Source organism: Dermacentor variabilis, chromosome 2 (assembly GCF_050947875.1).
Source record: "Dermacentor variabilis isolate Ectoservices chromosome 2, ASM5094787v1, whole genome shotgun sequence".
Taxonomy (NCBI): Eukaryota; Metazoa; Arthropoda; class Arachnida; order Ixodida; family Ixodidae; genus Dermacentor; species Dermacentor variabilis.
In genome coordinates, this window is record NC_134569.1 from 21,466,652 (window position 1) to 21,489,090 (window position 22,439).

Here is a 22,439-nt window from a genome sequence, read left to right on the forward strand (position 1 = left end):
GCAGGCCACCCAGGTCGCTCGCGTTGCGTCGCCCCCTCCCGAGTCGCTAACGCAAAAGCGGGCCGCGAGGACGTGCGTCACAACAATGGCAGCGCGCACGCGCCTACATGCACACGACAGCGGGCGAGCGGGAAGACGAAAGTGAAGCGGAGAAACATCTCGCACAGGCGCAAAACTGAAAGCAGGGCAGCGAGGCCTGCGGATCTAATGCGAGGCTCGCGACGACGACGAGTGATCTCGCCAAGAACAACGGTGGAATAGAACGGACGGTAAAAAAAAAATGTAGGGCGGCTTTTAAAAAGGTTACAAGAAAGCACAACTGGGAAAATCGGTGCGAGACAATGCCACTTTACGTCGCATAACTATATTTTCTCTTTCGTATACGTCGACGCGAAATTCGGCGTGTCGCACGACGCGTCGTGCCGAAGCCGTAAAGGCGAAACCGTGGTTTCGACAAGCGAAGGGCGCACGGAGAAGGCCGTTGGCTGCTTTCTTTTAGCCCTCCGCTCGCATTTTTACGTGTTTTTTCGTGTAATGTCGAGGCCGGGTCCGCGAGAGCAACACAGAACAAAGCAAAGCATGCGCACACAGAGGCCTCGCGTGTGTTTTGTGGCGCCGATGGAGAGACCGCGCGCGCGCGCGCAGAGAGTTGTCAATCTTCACGCTTGGCAGAGCGTGCCGCGTCGGTGTCATGCGAGTCGCAGCCACGGTTGCGCGTCGCGTGAGAGTGCGCCGTTCGAGGTCTCGTGGCTCGGCTTTCCTGCTCATTGTGCGGCTTTGTTTGGCCCCCTGCGACGAGGGACTGCGGTCTCGTTGGAGACGAAACATCGCGCGACCGGAAGCTGGCACAATGCCGATCGTCGCGCAGTGCGTGAACCCAACGTGCGCGCGGCGCCTATACGTTGGGTTCACGGCGTTTAAGTAAATCGCAGAGTTTTAACTTGAACGTCCAGAAACTGAGGCGTGGCTTGTGATAAAAGCCGTATTGCAGTATTGCAAGGCTCCGTATTAATTTCGACTACCTGTGACTCTTTTACGTGCACCTAAACCTAAGACTTCGCACTATGCCCTTATCTGAATGCGGCCGCCGCGGTAAAGAACCTAACTCATGACCGCGCGCACGGCGACAGAAGGCCATAGTCACTGAGCCTAAAGGAAGCAGCGAATCCCGAGTAACTCTTGCATATATCTGGTCTCAACGTTTCTTCAAATGATAAAAGTAAAACAACTCGTTAGGCAGACACCTCAGCATTAAAAACAGTGTGCAGGCATTTACATCATGACATAGGTGCGAACCGGAATGCTGAACAAGGGCGCTATAACGTAAAACTATTCCAATTCTGCTCTCAGCCCTCCACGATTGGTCAAAAACTTTTTTCGACCACGCCCACTTCACCTGTCTGTCACGCGACGTCACAAAAACCGCGATACCTTCCCATCTGATATGATGTGTACGCACTGATTATGCATGATTTGACAGAAAAAAGAAAAACTGTTATTTCTGATACGACCCCTTTTCGCCATTAGCTCTCGGCTATTGGCAAAAGTTTTCGAGCTGCACCCACATCACCTGCCTGTCACGCGACGTCACAAAACCGCACAAGCTAACCGCGTCAAAGTGACGTGTACGCGATAAAGATGCATTAATATGCCGAACAAAACTGAATTTTCTTCGGAATAGCCGCAGGCTGCCCCGTTCCGAAAGGAATAAAAGATGGCTGCCGCCGATCGCTGAGACGCTGGCTACTCGCACTTGCCGGAGAGCATGGGTGTATTTGCGTATAACAAAACTTTTTGCGTGGCCGTGTAACGTTTTCGAGCCTTTTCGGCACGTTTACCACCTCATTCTGCCAACTCTTCTTTGCTGAGGGTCAGTTTTAGCGTCATTCCTAAGCTTCCTTTGCATGCCGCCGTGAGTTTGGACCAGCCACCACAAGCTAAGTAAGGGAAAGCCGACCAATCGCAGACGCCGGCACCATCCTCTTCATCCGCTTATCGATTTTCAGTGCACTGGCTCTGCGCTAGTGAATCCCTCTCCACTTCAGCGTTCTCCTCGCCACTTGTCAGCCAATTATATACGACAAGCCGCTCAGTGAAGGCTATGTTATTTGTTTTTCAAGCAAACAAAAGTGACCTCCTATGAACGAGGAGAGCGTTTGATTGGTCTGTTCAGACAACCCTGAAAACCTTGAATGAGTACCAACGAATTTCTCTCTCGCTCTCTCTCTCTCTCTCTCTCTCTCTCTCTCTCTCTCTCTCTCTCTGTCGAGGCACATCATCCTGACGGTCCGTAATGCAAGTTTCAAAATATACTTTTCATTACTGTTTGGTAAAGTTGACTCTTGCCCAACGGCAGTTGATTATGCCTGTAGACTTCTGGACTTGTGCACATGTTTTTTTTTTTTTTTTGCATGCATGAAATAGGCGGTGTTAGCCAGGCCTCAACCAAGCTGTCAAAAATTACTGAAGTAATCGCAGAATCTTGCCGAAGAATTTCGTCAGTCATGACTTCAGAAACGAACTCTGCGCTAGTACTATAGTCAAGTCTAAAATTGAATCCTCAGTATCAAGCAGTAAAACGACAGAGAAGTTCCGCGCCAACTGGTCATTATCGAAAAAAACAAACAGAAACAAAGAAGAAAAACGCACAACTCAGCATTGTGGTTTCGTGGTCGGTGCTCTGCCGACTAAGCCCCGTTTGCTATAGGACAGCGCAGAGAAAAGGTGGAAGGGGTGAAAGGACGACGCATACGACGTGCCGGAGTTGTTATAGAAATCATCACCACATAATCATCTTCTTCATCATCACAATCATAGTGATTATGATGACCATAATCATTTTTCAGTTAAGGTTCGGAACCAGCAAGCGCGGCGCTAAAGAGATTAACTCAGTAAGCGATTAACAGTGACCCTATTCAGCGCCAGCAGAAGAAGCTATAGGAGCGCACGAACGACGAGATGCAAAAAATATCTTGTGAGTTGTTTTAGTAGTAGTAACTGTAAATAAAAGAAAAATAGTCAGGAAGTGGGTCTGCTATATATTTAAATTCGGGGAAAGTGCGAAAGGGGACGTTGGCGCTTACCCGGAAGCACCACGAAGCTTGGAAACTACACGGAAGCGTGCTTCTTTGAGAAGAAAGTCTTCGCAGTTGGAGACGCAATTATCCTAGTCCGGGAATCAGAACCGGCACCACCGTATGTGGAGACGACCAGGTGTCAAGCATGTACAGCTGAGAGAGGGCGAATGATTGACCATGCTCTTGAAGAGCTGGGACATCGGCTAACGAAATGTGCTCCGCGAAGATCCGCAACGTATAAGACAAATTTTCATGAAAGAGAATGCTAGAATCCAACTGACAGTAGCATGAAACTTCGGAACAGAAGTGGGCTCACCGCAAGCGACAGGGGAGGAGGTTCCGTTGCACGCAGCTCGAAAGAGCTGCTGTCGTCGCTGCCCGCGAAGAAGCCTACGCGTGCGGGACGCGTATGACTGCGGCGTTCAATGCTCCTTTACGCACGCGATCACGAGTATTTCATGTTTACCTCCCTGCACAGAACATATACGCGACGACTCTTCTTTCGGGGCGTGTCTGTACCACTGCTTTCTTTTTGTTTGCTGTGCACGGACAAAAAGCAAAAACACGGCCAGAAGGAGCAGAAATACCCTAGAGACAAAATTGCGCGTTCCTCTTTCCTCATCAAGCTACACCAGCTCCAAAGGAAACACGCTAGCAGCACCTAGAAGAGCGAGATATAAGCAAAGAAAAAATGGCCCGATCGCGGCCACCGGGCACGGTGAACTAAAGTAAGCGCGCTCGCACGTGACCACCTAGTCCTCTCTAATTATGAAAACCAGCCATCATTCTTTGTGCATTCTGCAGGCTCGCTGCGAGAAGGCCTCGCGATCTTGGGGCGCGTCGCCATTCCCGCGGCGTGCGCGTACTCCCGCCGACGCCCCTTTATGCGCTCGTTGGGAACAATTGTTCACACAATGCGACGCATCGCTCGTGGTCGCTTACGTGATGCGCCGGCCACAACTCAGTTCCGCCGAGGTGTTTTTCTCAGCTCTGGAATGCTGCTTCATAATTCGGCATTCTCCAGTGACTAGCGTGTTCTTTTAAATGATTATTGTAATACTGAACGTTTGTGTCACCTACGGCTGAGCAGTAAACTGACCCTGGTGTCTGATATTTGCATGAACGCATTAAGGGAACGACGGGGACACCTGTTACGTCATTTTTCTACAGCAAGTACGACGAGACAACCCGTAGATATTTAGATTTTGATTCATTTGGCGGACTGTGGTTTGGATGTAAGGGTCACGTAAAGTTCAGTGTGACGATGGCATCTGCCTCATACGGACGGATTACATAACAGTCTTCCGCTACTTAAATTTTTTTCAGCATGGCAAAGAAGATGGGAGAGGGGGCGCTGCACGTTGCTAATTTGCTCATGGTGGGTGGTAGCATCTCAAAATCTCATGGGTGGCGGCAATGGAAAAGAAACCTGCTATGAGTAACTACTTAAGAGCAAAAAAAGAAATCAGGAAAGAAACAATTTATGATAACTCAAAGGGAAGCTCATTACATTTCGCAGCGAGATCGGGATGCCTTAGAACACGCACCTATAAAGCGAGATATAAGAAGGAAGAAGAAGCATGTGCTTGCTGCGGTAAAGCTAGGGAAACTATGGAGCATGTTTTATTAGAATGTGAAGACGTCTACCCAGCGATTTATTTAGGCACCACTGGCCTCCTTGAAGCCCTTGGGTTCAACGGGAGCAGTGGTAAAGTAAACATGTCCGCAATAGGCATTAGTAAAAGGCGATTGGAGGATTGGTGGAAGACAAGTGGGGAAACGACAAAAGACGGAGACGTACAAAAGCACCGTTCGCACTAGGGGATCAGAAAATTTGGGTGTGGTAGTTCATAGCGTTTTTTTTTCTTGTTTTATTGTTTAACCTAGGTAGGACATTAGGCAGCATAGTAGCAAGAGCTTGGTGGCGCAACCCAACGCCCCGTTCCAAAGGGGACGCTCATAACGTCCATCTATCCATTGCTTACAAAAGAATGTCTACCCACTGTGAATCCTTCTGTGTGGTGATTCGGAGTTTATTTTTTTATTTTTTTTTATTGACATGATCTCGTTCCACACATGTATGTCCACTATACTTCGTTATATCCCTTATTTCTTGTCTTCATACCAAGCACCGTAAGAGCAGATTCTTGAGTGAGTACATTTCGCGAGAAGCACGCGACAATAGCAGTTAGAGTTGGCAAACTTCGCAGGGCCAGCAGGAAGTCCGAAATTAATTGCGAAGACAGGCAAAAAGTAAAAGCAAAATCAAGTCATTAGATGCAAGGAAGCGAATAGGCCAGTAGGGCGTGTGGTCCATGCAATGTATGCACTTCGTTTGTGACCACAGTTGCAAGGGCAGGAAATGAGGGGGAAGAGCTGAAGAGGCGAGTTGGAAATTGTTCCGCGTGGAAGGAACCACCTCGGTAACAATAGCGGACGAGTGAGAAAACGCAACGCCGCAGCGATTGGTCCCACTGTCTTAACACCGCGTGCTCCACGTACGCGACTGCTAAAATCGAGGAGTCCCGCGCATATTTCCTTTGTGCCAGCGGAATGCGCTTTCATCAGTTCATCGGCTGCTTCTTCGCCGTCAGGCCTGTTACGACTGCAGGATTCCTTTGTTGTCTTTCACTGCTGTTTCCCGCTAATACGCCGACACACACGAACAATGTGAATGCAGCAAGCATTATCCGTGCGTTGTGTGCATCGCGTACCTGTCACGAAAGGACAACAGAGAAAGAAGAGGACAAGAACAGGAAAAGGAGGCAAGCAGCGAACCATGCGACCATTCGTAGATAGAGCACCGGAGCCGGAACGACTACGCAGAAACCACGCGAGCAAACATAGACAGATTACGATCCGCGACGGAAAGACAAAACGCCAGCCGTCACGCTCAATGACGGCCGAACAACCATTGCGCTTTGCAGGCGTAATCGAGCACTCCAGCAACAAGTAGACCGTGCCATAGGCATGCTCGCACAACTTGTGCGACAAGTTTAGATGGCTGGTAGCGCAGTTATGTTATTGCCGACTGTTTACACCAAACTTTTAGCCACAACTGATAGCGCAGGTCGAGAGGCATTGTTCTATAGAGAAGAAGTCACTTCATTTGCGGTGCTCCAAGCTCTATAGGTAGCTTCTCCTTCGTTTCTTACCGTTCTGACAGAGAAGCGAGGTGACAGCTCTCTACTGTCTAGCGAGGATATTTTTGCTGTATTTTGGTGTATTTCGTCCGACTACGTCGTTGAGCAACTCCGCGTAAACATAATAGTGTTCATCAACAAAGGAATGACAGCCTCGGCACACGATTGTGAGTTGTATTTCATTGTTTCTGTGGCACTAGGCTTCGAAACAAGCATCTATCATAATCATGGCGCTTGTAGCAGTTCCATCAGACATGCAAACGATGAGAAACTAGGCCACGCCACACTCGTGAGTTAGTCATCCTGTAGAACAGGCAGATTTGCTTCAATATTATTCTTACTGCAATATTGCCGTTACTCTATTGTTCTCCCTATAGTGACCATGCTGCTTTTCAATAAAAAAAAAAACATTTGTTTGACTAAATCATTAAAATTGAATGAGTGCGGGTACAACTTCATGGTTTGCAGAATTGCGCAAACAGGACTAACGCCACTCTTTTTCCTCTGTCTGAACTTCCCTCGTTTTTACATTGCGTGCGCCTCCAGCGAACAGGTGAACACGAAAGCGACTGATGTACGCGGCGGGGTCAATCCATTCGTCGTCCTCCCCAGAGCCACCGCGTGTTCCAGTGACACACAATGTCAATGCAGTCTCTGCTTTCTGGCGGTAGTGTTTCCTTTCACTATACTACGCCTGCAGGCACAGCAGCGCCTGTAAGCTCTAGCGAGCTTGGCTAAAGATCTTCGAGTTGTAGTCTTCAAGATAGCTGATAATTCTGCTCTTGCAAGCGTTTAGCCCAGTATCTGTATGTTTTAGGGCGAAGTTCTATATGGCTTGGGTTCCGTGTATTTTTCGTGTTTGTGCGTCAGCAATAAAAAAGGTGAGCGTGCGTGAGCCGATCCCGGAGATAGGGCAATGTCGGGCCTATACCCGCGGCGGAGGTGAAGCAGGCTTTAAGCACTCCGCCAATAATAATAATAATAATAATAATAATAATAATAATAATAATAATAATAATAATAATAATAATAATAATAATAATAATAATAATAAATTAAGATGCATTATTTCAAGTCGGTGGGTATACTAGAATCATTTATGAACAGCACAATGACTCAGGAGCAGGATGCGCTTCCATATCCAGTTAGAAGCAATCCAGTTAGAATATGCCTGGTGTCCTTTTCAGAATATTATCTACACATGTCTTACGTGATAAATGTATGTACGTTGAAGTTTGTCGAATTATACGAATACTGACTTCATCCGTGCGAAAAATGTAATTCATCCGGGACACCGCGCGTTGATTATTCCAAAGCGCCGTAAAATATGAACAGGTGCACATGACCAGTGCAGAGTGACATACGAACGTTATGAGAACATAAGAAGTAAGGTTGCTATTGCAGCGGCACCAAGTTCTCTCGATCGCTCGCACGCAGCGCTATAGTGACATGCGCGTGGATTGAATGTCTATTTGGTATTTTCAGACGCGGAAAGCCTCGAAACCGCCTGAGCTCTTTGGCGTGCTTGATAACAAACGCTTTGCTGTCATTTCCTTTTGTTGATACCACAATCCACGACCGTGTCATGTGCGTCACCAAAAGTATGTCGAAGTCACCAATTTCAGAATTCTGGCCATATAGTCAACACAGAACAGAAAACACTGTCTTACGCACACCCGCCAGCGGAAGCACCATGTGACCTTTACACAGAAAGTGATCAGGGCAAGTACTCCACTAGGCGCGATAAAATAAAAAGGCGGGGGGGTCTACAGCCAAATTAAAAAGGCAGCCCTCAAAACAACGGTGAAAAAGCATTTAGAACGCCATTCACTTATTATAATTCCGTAATATGGTTTGTCTCACAAAGTGAACACCTTCCACGCCTCATACGCAACGATCGGCCATTTCATTGCGTTTCGTTTGCCGCTCGGAACGTATTAACCATCACCCCCTGCAGATCGATGCGAAGAAAATCAAGCTAGGCACACACCGCGCTACAGTAGCTTGTTCTAAAGCAGCTCATGTGCATCGGACCAAAGCGCGTCTAGTAAGCATAGCCCATGCAAGAAACCGCGCGCAGCTGCGTGCGCAAACATCAGCGCGCTCGCCGTGCCACAGTCAGATGCGCATCCGCTTGCCTCCACAGCGCCAAGAGCCTCCTGGGCACTACGTGTTGTGCCACGCGGTTTGAAAGATGCATAAATGTTTGTGCGGATGCTGTTGGCCACGTCAACCACAGGACGACGACAACGCTTCGACTAAGCGATTTCGTGTGCAGTTACTGAAGGCGTGCTCGTTCTGACAGAGTTCAATAATACGCACATCTTACGTGACGGAGAGACCCTTTTAATATGCGTTAAGGGAGACCTAGGTAAGAAGTGTATCAACTAATGCTCAAGCGAATATCATTTCTCCCTTATTTATCTCTCACTATAGTGCGTGTGCATGCACACTTCAACATTGCAGATGGGCTACATCTCACCCCGTTTTCCCCCCTAAATATTTTGTGTAATCTTCTAAACATGTGGGACGATATCAAGGCCTAGCATCTGAACCTAAAATGTACAAGAACTTAACATTGCACGCTGAGAGTTGGGCTAGGACACTTCAAGCGACGCAGACGCTCACCGACTCACAGCATTCCAGTAAAGCGTGCACTCACCCGTTACTTTCCGAAGGCACTTGTATTCCGAAATGGGCACCGGGTCAGTGCAGTCACAAGCGCAGCGGACCAGAGAAGCAAGCGATCGTAACTTGGCGCACAGCACACCTTTTCCCCCTCTGGGCTCAACAAGCCCGGCGCTTGTTGAGCTTATCCGATCACGAGCAGAGGTCTTCGCCGTGCTCGGTTCAGGCAGCCACACCGACCCCTCTCTTTGGAGCGACGAACTCACGTGGGGAGCACCGAACAGGCAGATGACACGAACAGGTCCTCCGAGGTCGCCCTTCAACGAGGCGCAGGCGCGCGAACACCGACGCCCTAGCCGACAGATCAGATCAGAAGCGTGGCCCGCTCAGCAGAGAATCCGGCGAACGCGTCGTCCCGGTCGCTGCACGCACGCCGAAACCATCACGCCTGCAGAGGGCCCGTGCTGGGTTGTCCGTTCGGCGTTCCCCGACTGACTCCTGGACTGCCGCTCTCTGCTCCGAGATGGGAGGGGGGGGGGGGGGGGGTCGCCACCGGCCCGGTCTGCTTGGTGAGAGGAGAGCACCGCCGATGGCCCCATTACGGGCTCGCTCTCCACACCCTTACCCAGCTGGCAGACGCGTTGTGAGGAGAGCGGCGAAGCCAGTTGCACGCTGGTGCCGCACCTGAGTAGGGCAAGGTACCACCATGCTGCAGGCGGCCGCTGGTGGGCGACGCTGGGCCATGCGTGGCCTATCACAACATGGGCAAGGATCAGTGTTCGGTAGTCACAATTACAAGTGCTGCTTTCTTTTCCAAGAACTAGGACCTGTGTTAACATAACTTCTCTTACGTAAGTGCTGCCCCGATGTGCCATCTCCACGGTGATTGTCTAGTCAGCGCATCGGGTGCTATCACGAGCAACGAGCGAACGATTGCGGGCCAAGTAATTAAATTGTAGGGCTTGCTCAAAATTCGATGTGCAATCGTACGAAGCTGCATCAAAGAAGTTGCCAACGATTTTGACAAGGAGTTGAAGTGTTTAGATAGTTCGGTCTTCAGATAAGGTGGCATAACTCCGCGCTCCGACTGTTAGGTTACTATTTAGTGTCTCAGTTTACTGAATATGAATTTTGCGCATCTTCGCCCCGTCGGCGCTCATGTTGCATAATCTTGTCCCATGCTTTTGCACTGTTCCCATGAACTGTCACATAGATATGTACCAACAGGCTCAGTTTTCGACACTTCTCCGATTTCTATTAATTTTGTCTTTTGGTGAACGGCAACGTATATCGCTCGCTCTGTCGAGAGGCTGTCATTGCCGTTGCTATACCTCACAGATCAGTGGTGAGTGCCAGCCGTGGAAATACGTAAACAGAACATCGTCCGTGGTCTGAGTGCGCTAAGCGATCTTCGGAATCGACGTCATAATAAACGTTTCCTTTCGCTTTCGCCCTCTATCAGACTCGTACACATTACAGAAAAAATAACCGAATGCAATCACTTCATTCAAAAATATAATTGATTACAGCGACCAATTACTGTTGCATAAAAGTACAATTTAGCAACTAATAATATTTAATAGATTACTTGTACATTGCTTTGTTATCTTTGTTAACATTGCACAAATACAGTAAATAGAACGAGTTGGCCAGGCTATTTAGGTGCGTCCTCTGCAGCCATTCAACACTGTTTAGCTTGACTACAACAATTGCTTTCCCAAAATTTTCATCGGTCATCTCCTTCGTTTTCATGTAAAGAGGTCAGCAGAAAGATTGAAAAATCTAACGATCTGTTCATTAGAGGGAACAGCGGTGTTGTACACAACGTGCGAACACCTTGCGCACGACACTCCAGATGGTTACTCAATGCCGTGGTACAATTCCGTTTGGCTCCTCTGCGAAGCCAAACGGAATATATATACATATATATATATATATATATATATATATATATAATAAAGGGAAACGGAGAGGCCTGATTTTTATTCATCCTATCACAAAAAGTCCCCAAACAATGGCACGAAGGAGAGCACAGGGGAAATTATTTGTAGGTCCTAACTGAATTGAAGAAACAATAAATAAATGGAACTGAAAGTAGATTGAAGAAAACCGGCAGATCCCGCACCCCGTGGGAGTCGATGTTATGCGAAGCAGGTCTACCAAGTTAACGAAACGACAACGAGAGCACCAAGACGTAGGCGACTGTTTCATGACCTACATATCACGCATGTCAAGATATTAATGTCATGACCGATCGTTTATGTTCGTCACACACGAATGTCATACTATGCCAATTTTGGTACATACCAAATTAACGAACAACGATGAGAGCTCCAAGACGCAGGCGGACGAGCGGACGAACGGACAGACAGACAGACAGACAGACAGACAGACAGACAGACAGACAGACAGACAGACAGACAGACAGACAGACAGACAGACAGACAGACAGACAGACAGACAGACAGACAGACAGACACTGTCAAAGTGGCAAATGTGCGCCAAGAAAGCTTCACATTTATAACAATCAGCCGTAAGTGGGATACGAACCCACGTCTTCGAATTAAGCATGCGATGCTCTTACCATCTGGTGCACCGGCGGTAGTGAAGTTCAAGTGGAAAGCGCCATGCAAGAGGCAGTAGACGTCACGGAGCAGTACCTGCTACCCACCGGACTCAGATGGTCCCCGACCAAATCTGAGCTTCTCCTTTATAGAAAAGAAAAAGGCCGCAGACCCAAGGGCTGGAAACCGGCCTCGGAAAGTGACATTCACCTGTTCACTCGGAGCGGTGACCCGATACCCAGGGTCGACACCATCAGAGTCCTGGGTATGTTTATAGAATCACGCGGTGGCAACGGCACTGCGTTACGCAAGATAATTGCGAAAACCGACAATGCTTTTCGCCTTGTCCGAAGGGTCACGAACAGACTTCGTGGCCTCAGGGAGTACAACCTGCTTCGGCTCATCAACGCCTTTGTGCTGTGTCACTTCACCTACACGGTGGCCATGCACAACTGGCTCAGAGCCGAGCGGTGAAAAGCTTAATGCCCTCATTAGAAAATTCTTCAAGAGAGCCCTCGGGCTGCCCTTCAGAACGCATACAGAGGACCTCCTTCGGCTCGGCATACACAACACCATGGAGGAGATAGCCGAGGCTCAGGAACGGGCCCAGCTAACTCGGCTGTCCACCACGCCGGCCGGCAGGCGTATCCTCGAGGAGATCGGACTCGCACCAACCAAGAACTTGGCTGAAACACCCAAATCCCCAGAGAAATAGGGGAGAAGATCGTGGTCGCCCCTTTGCCCCGACACGTTCATCCCGTTCACAACGCAGGTCGACGCAAGGCAAGCGCATTGAATATACTAAAGCAAGTAAACAGGGACAAAATCGCAGCAAGCTTCGTGGACGCAGCTGCATACCGAGACGGCAAGGCTTTTGCGGTTTCCGTCGTTGACACGCTGGGCAAAGTTATCAACTGTGCTTCCGTCCGGACGACGAACCCAGAGGTGGCCTAGCAAGTGGCCATTGCACTCGCATGCAAGACGGTCGGAGAGACAGGGTGTATAGCGATTCGAAAGCCGCCATCAGGGCATACCAGAAAGGCCGGGTAGCCCGGCAGGTAGTTCAAATGCTGAAAGGCGCCAAACACGGCAACACCTCCATGCACTCGATCCTTTGGTTCCCTGCACACGTCGGGGCGATTGAGGGGGTTCCTCTGAACCTCAACGAGTCTGCCCACGAGGCTGCGCGTGGCTTTACCGACCGCGCTGCCCTCGGATCGGGCAACTCTTTCCCCGGACACAGAGACACTCCTCTCACACACAATGAAATCACTAAATTCTTCTACTTAGAGAGAAGGGTTTTCCCCCCGCCTCGCACCAAGTTAAGCAGGCCGCAGGCGGTCACACTAAGACTTCCTGCAAACGAACTCGTACCCAAATCCGGCGTCCCTTAATAGCATATATCCCGAGATTTATCCAAATTGTTCTTGCGTGGCCTGTGGTGAGGTAGCTACGTTGCCTCATATGCTCTGGGAGTGCGGGTCGCTGGGCCCGAAGTTCACCAAGGAAGAGTGGGACGCGCTCCTGCGAAGTCCCGTCTTTGAGGATCAAATCCTGGCCGTCCAGCGCGCCCGTGATCGGGCCGGCAGACTAGATCTGTCAGTCCCGTCGTGGGATTAGCCAGGTGCGCGTTTTATCGCGCTTTGCTGGACCAAATAAAAGTTTATTCACTCACTCACTCACTCACTCCCCTATCCATGTTCTATAGAGTATTTGTGATTGTCTACTAGAACTAGCCCTGGGAGTTGTTAGCCAGCGCCACAACTAACAGCCATGGTAGTAGATGTGGAGCATCCTATATCTACAGCAGGCGTCACGTGATCCATGAACATTTTGGGTGAAGGTAGCTGGTCAATAAACCCATACATGCTACCTGAAGACACCAGAGCTGATGACTGACGGTTGACGACAAGTGTATAATGACGATGGCGTGGCGACGATAACCGGATGACGAAGCTGTAATGATGACGATGGCGCGTCCACGATCGCATATGCCGACGACGATGTCACAACGTATGCATGACAGCAACCGTCTGACGACGACGCAATGACGATGATGGAACAAGAATGACGGCGTATTCACTATTTAATGGCGACAGCATGATTACGCTAGAATGACAGAGAAGAAATGACGTCGATGGAACGACGGAGGCAGTATGATGACTAGGCATGACGAATAGGGAATAACGTTTCTGAATTGATGACCATGGTAAAACGACAGCGTGATGACGACTGCACGACGACAATGTTGTGACGACGACTGCGTGACAACGATGGCATGGCGACGATAGCATGACGAGCATCATATGACAAAGTTAGCATAACGGTCGACAATGGAACGACTCCGACGGCATCACAACGAGTGCATGACAATCGACAACTGTATGACGTCGGCCAATGACGACTATGGCATGAAAGTGGCATTACAATGAAAGGTATCCGGACTATGGGATAACGACAAGTGTATGACGATGATGGATGACGACGGCATGGTGATGATGCGATTACGAATTTAGAATGACGACGACGGAAAGAACACGACGACATCACGTCGGCAGTATGGCAAACGAATCCATGACGTCGACTGTATGACGAAGACGCAATGGTATGACAACGGTATGAGGGCAGTCGGACACAGAAAAGAGCCGACGACGATGCTGTGACGACTACTTTATGACAAAGACTGCGTTACGACAATGGCGTGATGACGACTGCACCACAAGAGTCCGGTGACGAAGCTGGCGGTGACAGAACGACCGTGACGGCAGCACGACGACAGTTTGACAATGGATGCATGACGACGACTGTATGACGGACGACCACATGACGGCTACGCATTGACGACAATGGCATGTATACTGTATGAGCACAATGGGATGACGACGAGTATATAGCGACGATGGCGTGACAACCACCGTATCACGGAAGACTGTATGACGACGATGGCGTGCCGAGACTCGGATGACAAAGCTGGAATGACGAAACCACCACGACGGCATGACGACCACTAACCCCTACCTATACTCGCGGAAAACTGTCTGTGGCTATGAAGGGATAACTACGAGGGCGGAGCTTCTGCGCATACCGCGCCAAGTAGTCCGCCAGCGTTCGACAGTGCTTTTGGTTGCTCGGAACAGACGCTGAATCGGTGCCCCGTGACACTAGACGCGGAAGGGAAAAGCCTCAAAAGGAGTTTTACATTCACTGGTGTGTTTTGTCTTATTTAACTGTTGCTAATAAGGCGTTTATGATTTCTCTTCCCCCAGCTTAAACTAACGGTGATGAAAACGCGGGACTCTTTTCAGAAGCGCTCTTACTTGTGCGCTCTTTGCCTCCGCAGCTTTTCCCTGCATTGCCACAGGAGGTTGTCCGCGAGTATAGTAGCCCAAGCTAAATAGAAAACATGGGCTACTAAGTCGGCACAGAAGGCGTGACGAAAATATGACGAGAGTCAGATACGAAGCTGGAATGACGATGATTGAACGACCACGACAGTATGACACCCAAGAGCAATACCTGGTGGCCCAAGCTAGTAGACAACTTGCACCATTGGGTCGGCGTAAGAGAACAGAAAAATTAATATAATAATAATAATTATGGGGTTTTACATGCCAAAACCACTTTCTTATTATGAGGCACGCCGTAGTGGAGGACTCCGGAAATTTCGACCACCTGGTTAAAGATTAACGTGCACCTAAATTTAAGTACACGGGTGTTTTCGCATTTCGCCCCTGTAAGGTCGCTCTGATTGTTCGGGTTCTTAAGTGTCACGAATCAGCCACGTGCTTTGTGCATAGAGAGGGGGTTCACTTGCCCCCCTGTCAACCGGGCGACAGTTTCTGTGTTATGTGGGGTCACAGGCACCGCGCGGTGTTGGGTGACGCGTCGCGGCAGGTGTCAGGTGGGCGAATGCCGATTCCGGGAAGTCGGCATTGTGCGCACGGTGTTGGCAGTCCGCCGACGGTCACACGAGTCCACACAGACCAGCCTTGAAAGGGACCGCTGTACAAGGTATTGTGAGTGTGGCTCCCGAGTGCCTGACTAATTGGAGGCGCCGCCGAGGTTAAGAAGGGCTTAGCAACTCTGACCCCGTTCCGCAGCAGTGAGCATGGACCTAATATTCTACGCGTCCGGAACGCAATCGCCAGCCTTGTTGTTGGGTGCGACTGCCTGTGTGGTGTCGAAGGCCTTTACAGTGCACGCTGCAGGAATGCGGGGCACACGTAAAGAGTGCGTTCGGACGACGGCGTCTTGGAAACACGCACTCGAAGAACTTTGTCTTGTAGACAATAACTCTGAAGTACAAGGAGGGCCATCAGTCTCCCACGCGGACAAACTTTGAGTACGGCCGCACTACGTGGTATCGATGCCCCTGCTTCCGAGACATTTGCGGCCTAGACGCCGTTGGGATTTGAAACGGTCTAGCGATAACTTGTTCGGGCCTGGCGTGTTTTGCTGACCCCGTCACTAACTACGGAGAAATGAGAGGGCATCGGAGTTTTAGGGAAGAAGGAAAATAGCTTTGTTTTCCAATATGTTTATTTTGAAGAGTAAGCCCATCCCTGTGGGTTGTGGCTTAACAAACGTTTGACTCTGATTGGCAACTCAACCTGTGGGACGGGCCAACGGCCCTACCGCCTTTTTTTTCTTTGTGTAATTGGGCTATAAAAATCGGGACGACATGCTGTCCCTGAGACTTGGCTGAAATCAGGATTGCTGATAGATCAGTGAGCCTCCGTACTATGTGCGTTAAAACGAGTCTGGGCTCTAACAGTCATTGAGACAGTCGAAGAGTGAGACTTTGTTTCTCAATTGTTCAAATTTGTAATGTATTTGTTTTACCTGCCATGTATATAGAAAAGTTTGCGTATAAATATTTCTTGTACATCTGATCTGCATCGCTTCCTGTCTGCGTTTGATCAACAACTGCCGATCATCGTCCGAGAAGCTTCAAGTTCCAACGGTGAAGCGAGGACGGAGAACGAACGAAACTTTACTGCCCCCATCGAAATGCGGCCGCCGTGGCCGGGATTCGATCCCGCGACCTCGTGCTCAGCAGCCCAACACCATAGCTACTGAGCAACCACGGCGGGTAGAACGGAAAAATTAATTAATTGTGGTAATTGCATTAGCAAGTTTATATTAACACGAAGCAAGGTTGCCCACAGAGGTACACGCTTAATGCTAATTAAGTGGTTTAAAGGGCCACTCACCAGGCCCCATAGCAAATTTTGGTTATACGCTGTAAGTTGCTACGCGTCCTCTAGGGAACGTTCTGCCGCAAAAAAAATTTCCAATCGGCTCATTAGGCCACGAACCCATAATTTCAGGAGGCGAGCTCCACTGCCAAGCGACACACTCTCCCCACTTGCCCGTCTAGCCTCCACAAGCGAAAATTCCTTCCCTGCGTTCTACGGTACTGGACCTCGAGGATCGCGTGACGCATACGTCACGGGCCCCACCTTCATTTTTATTTCTCCTCGCTGTTCTTTTTTTTTTTTTCTTACGCGACGCCGAAATCGGCAGATTTGACCGGAAGTCCTCGTGACGTATTTCCTTCAGCTGCCTCTGCTTCCTGTCACGGTCGCCTGTTTCCGGTCGCGGGCAGCTATGGACGACATGGGAAACGTGGACGCCGCTTCGCGCCGTGCGATTTTGTTCGCGCTCCTAGACAGCTCCGACTCTGACAGTACGATTTCCAAGTCGAGTGATGATTCTTCTGACACGGACAGTGAAATGGGGTGGTGGGTTGCGCTTCCAAGCGCTTGTTCCTCTCTCTATTCTAGCGGCCTCTCGCTTGATTTTCCTGTACTAAGTGTCCCCGCAGGAGCGCACGCATTCCCTTCGCAGATATGGTGTGAGCAGATGAGAGCGATCTCAGTCGGAGTGACGCGCTCAGTTCGTGATCCGGCCGAGCGCTCGCGATCTACCATTGGAATTCAACATCAGTCACTTAGGCAGCGCGACAGGACGAGGACGAAGAGATGGGGACATGACGTACGCTGTACTCGCTGCTGACGTTTTTTATTGAAAGTCAAAAGTTTAAGTACTACGTACGGCCATAGGCGCCGACTACGGCAGTGTGTCTGTGTGCGGGAGGGGAAGGGGGTGGCTCTGAGCCCCCTCCGGAGTTTTCCGGGAGGGGTAGAGCGACCCCCCCCCCACGAGTGATGCCAATTGAAGCCTACGCCCCCCTCCCTAAAGTGTGTTCACACCAGTTCTCTTACTCACATCATTTGAAGTTTCTTTTGAGTTGCCTCTACCTTTTCCCTTAAAATTTTACTCTGGCTTAAAGGTTACTGCATGATTGTCTGTACGACGTGCACAGCTTTTGATTCATATTTCCGCTTATTCCTGTAAATCCTTACAGTAAGAGGACATGATCATTAGAAGCATCATCGGCGGCTACCTCATCAGTATTTTCTCACTTCAACATTCGTTTTTAAATTTTGATTGTGAACACCCATGTAAAAATATAATTTATTTAAATATATACACAGGACAAAGTCTATTATATTTTTTTTCAGGAGGTAGCCAACTAATAGTTATTTCTAATGGCGTGGATAGCATATGCCTAAAGAATGGATATGTTGCTGTATGTTCACCTCGCTTCAAATTGCTTTGCGTGCTTTTTTGATCCTGGAAAAAAACTGCAGACTTCAGAATCTTTAATCAACGGCGTGTGAAATGTACGTGAATGATATATGTCTCGACATTGCTCCTCTGTCCAGTAAGCAGTGCTAAAGGCGCATTAAGACAAATTCTTCTAATAATTTACAACATTTAGTAGGGATGGAAACACCACCATTTGGATGCAGAGGTCATAAATATATAGATAATTCACTCAGTAACCGAAATGAGGCTAAGCCGGATTCACTCAAAATCAAAAACAATTGCAGTCATGCACAGCAGCGCTTTACTCGGACTCGCAGTAAGAAAAAAAAAAGAAGCAAAGAAAGAGAGAGAGAAAGGCCGCAGTTTCGCCGGAAAGGCGAAACAGTATTAGCGATATCGAAGTATAAGACAATTACACTAAGGAAAATTCTTCCCGTATAAATCCGTGTAAGCCGCACCCTTGTAAGGGCCGCATCCCCAACTTGACAGCCAATATTGAAAGGAAATCCAGCCGAGAAGCAATCACTTTCCGTGCGCTCATTCTGATCCCGCTCAACAGGGAATTTTCGCGCGCAGCGTGCTTTCGAGCATCGTTACTAGATGGCGAGAGGAGGCGATCGCGGAGGTTTACGGCGGATTTCATGCGCCTAACTGAATAAATTAGGTCAAATGGCCCTGGTCCTTCGTAAGGCTCGTCAAACTATTGAGAAGAAAGTGCGGCCCTCACACGAGTTTACACGCTAGCTATATACCGGCCATATAAATTGTCGTAAGCGTTCACCTAATAATTAAAATGATGAGCATAGTTTAATGCACGGACCAAGTAAACCAATAAATATCGCACTGAATGGCTACGAGCACTCGCTGTCACAACCCTGGCATTTCGAAGAACGTCGGCAGTGGGGGCGAACGGTTCGCATAGCCGCGATATTCCCCGCGACTCCGCAAATTAGATTCATCGTCACCTTCCTACTTTTATGCTCACTACAGTAAGGCCTCTGTCAGCGATCTCCAATTACCACTCTCTCTGAACTTACACTATGCTATCTGCAACACTAGGGGCGCGTAGAAACAGCCTGGGAAGAAAGACAGCGCGAATGAATTTAGCAGCCATCCCTGCTCTCCCTGGATCATTGCACCCGCCAATGATTATCAACAATTAGATACCGCATAAGCATCAGTCGCGCACAGTCATTCGCAGCTACGGCAGGGATAGAAGAGTAGACGCGCACTCTCCTTCCCAAGCTCGTGATCACGTGACCTCCAACTAACTCGAATATTGAGCGCGTGGGAACCTGATTCCCATCCAGCCTCCATCCTTTTCGGCTTACTGTTACGAATTCTCAGGATGACACCAGTCTCGTGAGATTGATTTCCGAACTTTGCGTAGAAATGTATTGGCATTCCAGTTACTTTTGAGCTTGAATGCATAAAACAACGTTTTGTTAAGAAAGTCTCTGGAACGCCAATGCATTTCTCCGCAAAGTTCGGGAATTAATATCTTGAAACTGGTGTCACCCTGAGAATTCGTTCCAAGCGGATCCGCCTTGCGACCCCCCCGGTTACGATTTGTAAATTGCAATATGGCTCATAAAGTAATAGTTAAAACTTAATTAGTGAACTTTTGTTAATTAGTGGGTCATGCACTTCAATTTTTTGTGCAAGTAATCTCCGCCTCGTCAAGTAGACCAACTCATGAACTAGATGTGTGCTATATGCCACAGGCAACCTTTAAAAAATTTGGAAGTGTTCGCTGAAACACCCACTCTATTTGCTGGAGTCGAGATGAACCCCATCGCTATGTCAGATACATACTCCAAACCGATGCGCATGTTGTGCCACATGTTTAGTGGACTGGGAGTGGCACGACGATCAACGACTGGGTTGCTATAGTACGCCTTGAATTGCGAGGACATTTCAAGCCTCCAGCTTCGGCGGCGTGTTGGCCTGTGCGGTGTGGGGGAAGAGAGGGAAAGTGCTCGGCTCGACGTCACTCGGAAAAACAGTCGACAGTCGCTCTACCGCAACCACACAGTCACTGCTCCCGCGCCACTAATCATTTTGCGAATAAATTTAATCGATTAATCATTCATCGATATTACCAAGCCTATAACGTACCTGCATTCGCTTGAACTACTACTTTCATTTCGGTTTAACTTGTGAGCGGTGAAGTGCATAAACATTGTATGTCATTAAGTTTACGATTTGAGCGGTGCATAAACATAAACATTCCCTGAGATTACACATTGCATGTAATAACACTAAAGACAATTATACGCATAACATTTAGTTTTACTGCATTCAATGAACTGCTTCACGAAAGCTTCACTTCAAGTAGATTCCAAGGTGCACGTTGGACCTGCATAACTTTTATCAGCTCTACGGGCTACAAAAGATCCTATTGACATTGGGAGACTACTATTGATAATTAGGAAGTTAATTGTGAGTGTTAGCTAATAGTTCTAATAAATTATTCATCAGCAAGTTTTCGTTTGTCTGCCCGTGCTGGGAACTTTGGTCAGTAAAAGCTATCATTCTGCCGCGAATCCTCAATTTTTGATAATCAGAAACACTCGTCGTCTAAACACGCGGTATGAGAAAACAGCAAAGCAGTATGCAGCTCCGAGAAAAAGAAAAGAAAGAAACACCACGGCGTGCTTTCAACCGTTTCTCGCATCTGGCAACAGAAGGGCGAAAAGCAGAATTGGCGTTCCACGTTTCCACTTGCTACTGCTGAATGTGTGCTTCGTTCAAACAAGCGAAAGCAACAATAAAGGTGAGTAAGAGGTTGGAATAACTGTTTCGCTTCGTCGCCTTCGCCGCTTTTATGTGCACTTGCTTTGTTAGTGTAATCATGCACAAACCTGCGCGGCTCTCTGTGAATTGCACTTTCTCCGATATACCGACGTGGAAATAGTCCTGTAAGTCATCCTTACAGAAGTTGCTAGCCAGAGCGAACTATAGATTGTGCTCGCAACACGTACGCTAGCAACGCGTCGGTAGCTCTGAGAATTGACCATATCTAAAAGGGCTTCTATAGCGCTCTCATTTAGATGACTTCCACAATCAAATTTCCAGCGCATGCGTGACCGAACCGCACTTAGCTGTACGTACGGATAGCAGCAGAGCACGTTTCCATGACTCCTGCGTAGAGATACGCAAACGATTTTCCAGGAACGTACTGAAGAACACTTTCGTAATATTGTTTTATAGATTGTTTCCCATGTGATAGTTTACGCCCATTCCTATTCTTCTGCGTTAACGTAGTCAACATTCCGATGCAGTGTCCTTCCTGGCTTGTGGCTTTCAGTCTCTGATATACAGTGCATTTTGAGCTCACAATGAAATATTTTTATTGCGATAGCAACATTATGGACTTCCCAAGCGCATTCTGCCGTCGCCATGAGGTTCCGTTTAAAATCCAAGGACGATAAAAGCGCCGTATGCTGTAAATGTATGGTGCGTGTGCGAGCGAAAGCGTGCGAGGGTGATCCGGCAAACGCGGCTCAATCTCGCGTGTGCTAGCGTGTGCGAGCGACGGAGGCGTGCCGGAAGCGCGCCCTCTCCTGTCGCACGCAAGGCACGGAGGTGAGGCGAGGTAGGGTGCGGCGTTCTTCTCCGGCGGCTGCCACTTACGGCGCGTCCAGTTGGTTCTTTATTCTATGGCGCGGCCGTGCGGGCTCCGCATCTTCAAAGCGATCTGCGATGTTTGCAGAGGTGCGCGTAGTTCCAGTAGGTTCGTATGCGCTTTGCTTTCGACGTTTCGTTCGCGTTGGAGCGAGAGACGTACGAAGGTCAAATCAATCGCTGCTGCTGCCGCGATTCCTCACTCCACCATTTTGACCTCGAGTTTCCGCGCTCATTGAGCAAGATGTGTTCATTTAAAATTTTTAAATGTTCATGTTTACGTGCCAAAACCACTTTCTGATTACGAGCCACGCCGTAGTGGAGGACTCCGGAAATTTAGACCACCTGGGGTTCTTTAACGTGCACATAAATCTAAATACACGGGTGTTTTAGCCCCCATCGAAATGCGGCCGCCGTGGCCGGGATTCGATCCCGTGGCTTTGTGCTTAGCAGCCCAGCACCATTGACACTAAACAAACACGGCGGGTATGTGTTCATGTTTACCTGTCCGCACGCGGTACCGTGCTTGTTAATTTAGTTAAAACACGTTTGCGGGCTAGTTGGTTTGAATCCATGATAGAATGTATAAGCGCGACTAAACGAGGACGTATACATATAGGAAAAGACACAGAGACAGCGTTGTCTCTATGCGTCTGTTTCTTTCTACGTCATCGTTGAGTCGCGCTTACACATTACATCATTATTAATTTAATTAGCAAGCGAGTGTTTACAAGTTTACACGGCCGATAAAGCTACTATCCTTACTTCGTATACATATCTAATAA

The 22,439-nt window shown here is 48.6% G+C and overlaps 1 protein-coding gene across 1 annotated transcript in view; it reads right to left on the reverse strand.

The window, feature by feature from the left end:
• CalpC (calpain C) overlaps positions 1–9,325 on the reverse strand; it is a 99,156-nt gene extending 89,831 nt beyond the window's left edge. Inside the window, exon 1 of the mRNA XM_075679882.1 lies at positions 8,883–9,325. The gene's annotated coding sequence lies outside the window, so the exon portion shown is untranslated. The remainder of the gene's footprint in view (positions 1–8,882) is intronic.
• Between the last annotated feature and the right edge of the window lie 13,114 nt (positions 9,326–22,439).